Source organism: Mauremys reevesii, linkage group 23 (genome assembly GCF_016161935.1).
Source record: "Mauremys reevesii isolate NIE-2019 linkage group 23, ASM1616193v1, whole genome shotgun sequence".
Classification (NCBI taxonomy): Eukaryota; Metazoa; Chordata; order Testudines; family Geoemydidae; genus Mauremys; species Mauremys reevesii.
The window spans coordinates 3,837,604-3,846,283 of NC_052645.1; the positions used below are offsets into that span (position 1 = coordinate 3,837,604).

Here is an 8,680-nt window from a genome sequence, read left to right on the forward strand (position 1 = left end):
TCCACATCTACATCATTATGGACAGTGTCATGGGGTTGATACATCCTGTCACAGGGTGTGTGGCAATGTACGGAAGAAGGCAGGGCGGAGAAATCTGTCCCCTGGGTCAAGACAGCTTGTCTTCAGGTGGTGACTCCATCCAGTGGTGGGCGCAGTGTGGGGAAGAGGGACCTGGGACCACCCCACTCCACCAGGTCCTGACCCAGGGCCTTGAGGATCCAATACTCCTGTGTCCAGGGTTGATCTCTCACTGCAACAGTCCCGCTCCCTGAGTCACTTCCCCCCTTACGTCCAGAGTCGGTAATGTCCCGGCATCCAGCGTCGCATCCTTGGCGGTCAACTGGGTGTCTGCAGGGGCCTCAGGGTGGCTGGATGGTGCAGCCTGGGGGTCCAGCAGCTTCCTGGCAGGAGCCCACAACATAGGCTGGTTCTCCTCCTCAGTCCACCTAGGCTGAGCTGAGCTGCTCCCTTTTATACTCCGTCTCCAGTCGGCGCATGCCCAGAGAGGGGGAGGGGGTGTGGCCTCTTCAGCCCACAGGGCGCAGTTAACCCTAGCAGTGCCAGTTCAAGGTTGATACACCTCATCACAGACAGCATTTCCCAAATGTTGGGATTAGCTAGGAGATCTCTTCAGGAGTAACCTCCTGCAGGGACTGGGTCACAAATACCTTGGGAACCAAATACCTGGGCATTTTGCCTAGTTCCAAGTCACTTACTGTGGAATTCTATCCCTGGATCATCTGAGACAATATTGACTTAAACAATTGAACTGCCCTGTGACCATGTGCACTTACTTCCATCAGTTGCACCATTTGGGGTCTCCTGCTGTTCACCTTTTCAGAGTGCAGATTTAAATACACAACTGTTTCTCTGATAATATGTCCAGCAGCTTGGAGTATTCTGTCCTGTTGACTGAACTGCATTTGAATTTTCTCCATGTCACCACGCAGGGATAGGGGAAAATCCCTTCCACCCCAGGGACCACCTGTTCCAAACCCCCCAGAGTGAACACACCCACCCACAGGAAAAGTACAATGGATATAACAAAGGAAGATATTTATTTACAGAGGGATGAGAGGAGAAAAACAACAAGGTGAAATATAGAGGGAGCAGTAGAACAGGGTTGCATTTAAACCCAGGTCCCACGGGCCCAGTGGGAGCACAGTCTGACAGGGCAGACACTGAGCAATGTGTCTGCGCACAGAGTTCACGAGTCCTGAGCAAAGTTCCAGTCCAGTGGTGAGTCTTGGGTGCTCCTGGTCATCTTCGGTGCCAGTGAACTCTCCCCAGCAAACCCCTCCGGTGCCCTCTTCTGCCGCTCTCTGCAAAGCCCCAGAGAGCGACCCCCCTCCCCACTTAACTAGCTACAGCCTCCCTCCTTGTTCCCAATGCAGAGTCACCAGCCCCAGTACTCACAGCCCCATGCAGCTCTGGGCAGCCATGATACAGGGTCCGGGTCCGGCTCCGGCCTGTCCTTCTTCGGCGATTCCCCCCCTGGCACAGTGCACCTCCTGGCTCCTGTCCTGGGCTGTCCCCGACTGGGCCTGTCCTTCTCAGGCTTTACGCAGGTTTTTCCCCTTCCTTTTCCAGGGCCTGAAGACTGCCTTTCTCCTCCCTCCTTCTGGGAAAAAGATTTATAGGGGCCATGCTCTCTATACCCCAAAGGGGTTACACAAATAAGATGCAAATATTCAACAGCGAGGATGATTCACCACAGGGACAAGCTACCAAGGAATGTCATTTAATGAAGACTAGCTGCCCTTCTGGAATGTGTTTGGCCCAAAAGTAGCTCTTGTGTCATACAGGAGGCATTTGATATGTAGGGGGTCAGACTAGATGGTCTAATGGTCTCTTCTGGCCATAAAGTCGACTAATTTCTGAAAAAACTGAGTGTAGCATTGGGAGCAGCGTCTGATTTTTTCCTGTCTAGCCAGATTTCCAGGGGCGGCTCTAGAAATTCTGCTGCCCGAAGCAGGGCGGCGCGCTGCACCGCTCGCGCCGCCCTTCCCCGGTCCCGCGGCCGGGGCAGAAGTGCCTGCGGACGGTCTCGTGGTCCCACGGCTCCGGTGGAGCATCGGCAGGCATGACTGCGGAAGGTCCGCCGGAGCCAAATGCCGCCCTGCCAGGACAATGCCGCCCCACAGGCCTGCTTGGCGCACTGAGGTCTGGAGCCGGCCCTGCGGCTTGCTGCCTAGAACGAACGCTCCTTGAGTGGGGTGATCCACAGGGAGTAGCTCAAACCTCCAAAGTGCCTGGCCAGGGGCAGGACATTAGCACAGCAAGGGAGGGGTGTGGCAGTGACATCACAAAGGCCTTTTACAGGACCTCAGACTATTGGTCAAAGGTGCTGGGGAGGTGGTGACCTCACAGAGAGATGCTGATATCAGCCAGGCAGCCAGGACAGGGGCGAGGGGCCAGGGAAACCTCAGAGACCCCTGTGGCTTTGCTTCAGCAAGTCTCCTTCTCCAGGTCTCTCTTTGAGGACTGAGAGAGTATTCGGGTTCACGGACGTGAGCACCAGGAGGAACCTCTTTCGAGTTTTCTCCTTCCCTTTTCCTGATTTTACTAGAAAACAGCTGTCCCTGTTTAGAAGGTAAGAGCCTCCTTGAGGTTTGAAACCTGTTCAGTCTGATCCATCTGGTGACCATTGAATTCTAGGCATGGAAAACACGAGCTTAAGGAGGCAGAATTTTATTGCGCACCTGGGATTTTGTCCCTTAGAATCACAGGGGTCATTAGGGTTTGTCCTTTTTTTTCACCTTTTCCTCCATCCATCCCTTCCTCCTTTCTCTTTGTCTCTTGCTTCTTTTGTCCTTTCTCCTGTTCCCCTCCCAACAGCAGGAGCGGTGTGTGTGTGTGTGTGTGTGTTGTGGGGGAGTGCTCGGCAGCTCGCACTGTGGGAGGTCCACCCAAAAATGTGAGGCTGAAATAGTGCTCGGGCAGTGATCCCCACCAGTGACCTGGGCCATCCTTTGGGATCTCTGGTGAGAACCCTCAGCCTCCGGTCCTCAGTCTCTACCCTGATTGGCTGAGCAGGGGGTTATTGACAGGGAGGAGATTCAGGTCCTTGTTGTTCTCTTTTAAGCCCAAGTAAATAAGTCATAACCAGTCATATGTTTGATGAATTTTGCTACTTCTCTGCATTAATTGTCTCTGAGCAGTTCATGATTCTCTCTAACATTGCAGTTCTCCTCAAATACTTGCTGACTAATTACTGTGCACTGTTGTTGGTCTGGAGTTCATCTGAGAGCACTTTATTCAGGTCATTCAATGTCTGAAATTCAAGATCTGATGGTTAGTTTGAAAATCAGGGCTCTTGGGTCCTATTCCCAACTCTGCCACTGGCTGGCTGTGTGACCTAAGACAAGTCAATTCTCCTTTCTCAGCCTTAGCTTCTCCCTCTTTGAAGTAGGGATAATAATGATCCGCTCCTGCCTACCTCACGGTGGGTGGAGGATGGGGGTCCATTGGAGAGTGTCACTAGGAGTATCAGAGGGGCCGTGTTAGTCTGGATCTGTAAAAGCAGCAAAGAGTCCTGTGGCACCTTATAGACTAACAGACGTATTGGAGCATGAGCTACTGCACATGGCTAAGCAAAGAGCACAAACCCCAAATCCCCCCTGTGCTTTGGGAGCCAGGTTTGCTGTGGGAATTCTGTAGTTCAGATGACTTCAAGCCTGGACATTGTGATTCTTTACCAGTTTCTCTGGCATTGGGACAGTTTTGTGCTGATGGCCGAGTGGTTAAGGTGTTGGAGTTGAAATCCAATAGGGTTCCCCTGCGCAGGGTCAAATTCTGCTCACAGCGAGGCCTGTGTTTTAGCCAGTCCCTCACCCGGGCAATACCTCTGTACAACCCCCTGAGACACTCTCAATTCTCTCCCCACCCCAAGTAAATCCTGTTCTGCTCCTTTCATAGAGATCCCTGGGACACCACCTCACAGTGTGTCCCTGAGGGGTCAGGCAAACTCTTAGCACCTGAAGCCTCTGCCACTCACCTGGTGCCCCATAGATCAGCCATAGCCCTGGTTCTGCTCCTCTCTCTAGGGTGTGAAAGGAGCCAAGTCAGCGACTCCATGGGAGCTACGGGGCTGCAGAACCAACAGAGCAAAAATAGGTGCTCAGCGCCCACTGGCAGCCAGCTCCCCCGCCCCACTACAGGCCTTGCCAACAAGCTCCTCCTCTTCCCCTTCAGCCCCTCCCACCTGCCAGTGATCAGCTGTTCAGTGGGGTGCAGGAGGCGCTGAGTGGGGAGCGGGAGGAGCAGGGACGGCAGGAGGTGGGAGAGGGAGAGGAATGGGGCAGGAAGGTGCAAGCCGGGAAGAGATGGGACAGGGGTGGGGGCTTGGGGGAAGGGGTGAAGTGGGGACAGGGCCTGGGGTTGAAAGGGGGGGATTTGTCCTGGGCCCTGCACCCCTTTAGGGCCGGCCCTGAAGGGAAGCACCGACTATCACAGTGACAATACTACTGACCAGCATTGCGGGGGAGGCTGAGGGAGATCTGCACTCACCAGGTCTCTTCTCTCCCCCAGGGTGAGCCAGACACTGCTCTCTCCTGGCTCTCACTCTAGCAGCTGGATGCCAAGTAGCCATTTCCCCACAGGAAGTGCATTGAGTGCCCCTGTGGTGCTGGGGGGCTGGCGCTGCTGCTGCCTGTGGGGGCTGGCAGGGGGGCTGATGTCTGCACAGACTCTCAGCTGCCAGGCCGGAGGGGGCACTTGGGACCTTACCAGACTGGCTCAGTGAAGATGGGGGGTTGGCAGAGCAATACAGACGCTCTCCAGAGCACGGAGCAGCAGCCGCCCATGCAGCCAGGCAATGAGCATTTCCCACAGCCTGGAGCCAAGGGGGAGGCGGCAGCTGCTGTTCCAGCTCCTCGGGGACAGGCCCTGTCAGCCAACGGCCACTTCTTACTCCCCACAGCTAAGGGCGTTGGGTTCCTCCGGTGGGGGTGTGGAGCAGCCGTTTGTTTTCCTGTCCTTTTTGTGTGCAACATCTGACAAAAACATCCCAGACAGAGAAGCAACAGGCGAAAATACTATTTTGGAGGTGCCAAAGTAGCTCAGTTGGGAGAGCATTAGACTGAAGATCTAAAGGGCCCTGGTTCAATCCCAGGCTTTGGTAGGTCCTTTCCTCTCTCTTTGTGCAGGGGTGGCTTGTTTTCTGGGAGCACAGCAGTGCCTGCACCCAAGGTGAGTCCCTGAGCTTGGGCTCTGCAGTAGGAAAACATAGAAGGGGCTTCTGCCCCTAGTTGGCCCACCTGACCTTTAACAAGGCGAGATGGGAGCTGTCTTTCCCAACACAGCAGGAAGAGAGCAAGGCAGGGTGACCCTCAGGAATGGTGCCAGAGGGCTGCTGGGCAGTGACAGGCAGGGATTGGGGATGGAAGCTCCTCTGTGCAGCTGAGCAAGGGCAGTACCAGGGAAGGGGCATCTGTAAAAGTGACCCAGAAACACCTCTCCTCCTCTGGGCACCTAGAGCAGAGGCGGCTGGTGCTGACAGCTCCAAGGGAAGGCTTAAAAGCCACAGAGCAACTGAGGTCAGCGCTAGAGGAGGGCAGGACCATGCCTACGTGTGGCCTTCAGACAGGCACAAAAACACCCAGCCAGGCTGCTCCCTGCCATGCCGAACACCCACTGAAGGTCACCAGCATGTGGGGCGGCTGCTGATGCTCTGTGGCCAACATCAGAAGACAGTAGGAAAGCAGGGCCAGCCCCCATGGTGGGGCCTCTTACCGTTCCCACTCCAGGTGCTCACTTTTTCAGTGGGGCAGGAGATTTTACCCCAAGAGGCTTTTCCCCAGGTGGTGAGAAGCAGAGAAACACCCAGGCTCCCAAGGTGCTATGTAGCAACCCCCCTCAAACACAGGGACAGGCGCACACTTGGAAGAGGGAAACTGCTCCACACGCTAGCCCGGGCAGCCGCCCATTTTCTTTGGCAAGTCAGGAAGGGCAAAGGTGAGACTGGAAGCACATGGGGCTCATGCCCCAGCCTTTGTGACGCCCAACCCCCAACTCCTTCCCGGGGCTCTAGCTGAAGCCGGAGCATTGGCCTGAGCGGCCAAGAAGAGGTTCCAGCCCTGAAGGGAGCAGGACTTGCAGCACAAAGTGAGCACAACCACGAGGGGACTCAAATCCTGAATCATCCGATCCACAGGGAGATGCCTTATCCTTTAGGCCACATGATGAGGGGGTCTAAACACTTCTTTGGAAAAGCCGGACACTGTGTTTCTCAGGTCATCTGCTGAGGGGGCCGAGACTCTCTGGGCACAAGAAGTTAAGTTCCCAGCGACATGTGAGACTTAACTGTATGGGGCCAGGTGCAGGGCTTTGGCAGGGAGGCTCGGGCATTGGGGATTGAGGTGCAGCGGATGGACCGGCTGTCTAGGCACAGAGATTTAGTCTCCCTGAGGAGGAGGAGGAATCCTTCTGACAGGCAGTGGCTGTGCAGAAAAAGAGGAGGGGTTCCTGGGACTTTTTTTGCCTCTCTTTTGCCTGCGTGCTCACTCTTGCCTGAACACTGGGATAATCACTGTTGTGGTGAATGGTGAAGCTCTTTCCTAACAAGCCCAGGTAGCTCAGGTGGTAGAGCATCAGGCTCTTAATCTGAGGGTCCAGGGTTCAAGCCCCTGTCTGGGCACTCAGCTTTTAAGTTGCCTTGTGTGCCAGGAGCCAAACTCTGTTCACAGCCACACAGGGATTCCCAGAAGCTGTGGCCATTTCCTGGAAAGGTTCCTTTCCTTAGCAAGCAGGAGAGAGGCTGCAGGTGCAGATAGCGCAGTCTCTGGCTGCCAGGAAGCGCTGTGGGGCCAGGTCTGAGAAAGCCCAGAGGGGGAGCAGCAGAGATGAGGGGAAGAGAGACAGAGAAGCAATGAGTACAGAACACAAGTGTAAAGGGGGCATCTGGTCTGGCTATTGTGGGGAACTTCCCTGGTTTATACATGACCCTGGTGGAATTGGCCTGTGGAAGGATCTGAGTCCCCACCCCCTTACCCAGAGTCTGCCTGACCTCGAGGACTGTTAGGATACAGAGATTCAGGCCTGTCTGCAAAGGCCTGTACTTTAAGAATTTAGGTGTATTTTTATCACTTAGCTAGTTATAAAGATATAAAAGAGAGAATAAAAAATCACTGTCTGTCTGTGTAATGGCCTTCTCTTACTGTGACAGTCTGAGGCCTGGTTCTTCGGCTATGCAGCAAAGGCAGCCATAAGGTGGGAAGTGTATGGTCACATTCACACATTCCCAACTAGTCACATTGAAATAAGGTGCTATTGGGCTGTTAGGAATACAATCCTGTCCTGATATTCCATCACCTCCAGAGAAAGGGAAACTTAGTTTGGTAGCATCCTGTCTGGCAAGAACTCACTTATCAATAGACACAGCTGGAAAACCCTGTCTATTGTGACTCAGCAAGGTCACAAGGCATATCTGTAGTTGTGAAATCCTCCCTTCTGTATTGTTTTGTATGTTTATTTGCATGGTCTCTGTCTGGTTCTGTGATTGTTTCTTTCCTGCTGTGACAGGAAAACATCAGATGCTGCTCCCAATGCTACACTCAAGTTTTTCAGAAATTAGTCGACTTTATGGCCAGAAGAGATAGATATATGTATAGATGTATAGTTGTGAAATCCTCCCTTCTGTATTGATTTGTATGTTTATTTGCATGGTCTCTGTCTGGTTCTGTGATTGTTTCTGTCTGCTGTATAATTAATTTTGTTGGGTGTAACCAGTGAAGGAGGTGGAATATAACCATGTTACAGTATATTAGGACTGGTTAGTCTAGAGAAGGAGTGAGGGTACCAGGCAGTGTGGCGGTCGGGGCCACGTGGTGAGTGCCCCGCTGAAGCGCTGGCCGCCCCCCTTCTCTCTCCCCCCACTCCCTCCCCTTCCCCCCCGCTAGACCGGGTGCGCACTGTGCAGCACAGGGACTCCACTGGCTCTGGCCGCCATGGAGGGTTTTTTGTTTTGTTTTTCCCCTGCTTTGCCGACCGCGCCGTTGTTTTTCCCCCCACCCCCCTGCTTTGTTGCTCCAGCCCCCCCCCATTTTTGTGTTGTCCCCCCCAACTTTGCCACTCCAGCTGCGCCGTATCCGCCCCCCCACACCCCCGCTTTGCCGCTCCAGCCGTGCCGTTTTTCCCCCCGCTGTTTTGTTGCTTGGGGCGGCAAAAAAGCCAGAGCCGGCCCTGCCCACACCTGGACTCCCTGCCATCTCTACCGGGACCTGACAAGCTTTGCTTGTGTTTGGATTCTGCAAAGCAGAGGAGCAGGTGAGGTTTTCCTTGCAAGCTGTGTGTGAGTCAATCTTTGGCCAGGTCTGCACTACAAAGTTGTTTCAGCAGAATTATATTGCTCAGGTGTGTGAAAAACACACTAAGCTCCCTCAGTCAGCAGCTTGTGGCTGGTGTACACACTGCAATGCCACGTCTGGTGACAAAACTGCCCTGTTTTGCCGACAAAATAAAATGACTTCGATGAGAGGTCTAGAGCTTTTTGCAGCAAACTTAAAGTGACAGAGTAGACACTGCTGTTCATTATATCACCATAACTGGCCTCCTCCAGTATCCCACAATGCCCTCTGTGAACTCGGCTGCCCTGCATTCCTGCTACAGAGCCATGGGCCCCTCCCCTTTCATCACACCGGGAAGTTCTCACAGCTGAGCCTTCTGCTCTGCTCTGGCAGCC

General features: G+C 54.0%; 2 non-coding genes across 2 annotated transcripts; both read left to right on the forward strand.

Annotated features, from left to right (window-relative positions):
• The first annotated feature begins 5,049 nt into the window (after positions 1-5,049).
• On the forward strand, positions 5,050-5,122 carry TRNAF-GAA. Its single transcript has one exon. It is a non-coding gene; the product is annotated as a tRNA-Phe (tRNA).
• Positions 5,123-6,564: 1,442 nt separating this feature from the next.
• TRNAK-CUU lies at positions 6,565-6,637 on the forward strand. Its single transcript has one exon. It is a non-coding gene; the product is annotated as a tRNA-Lys (tRNA).
• Positions 6,638-8,680: the final 2,043 nt, after the last annotated feature.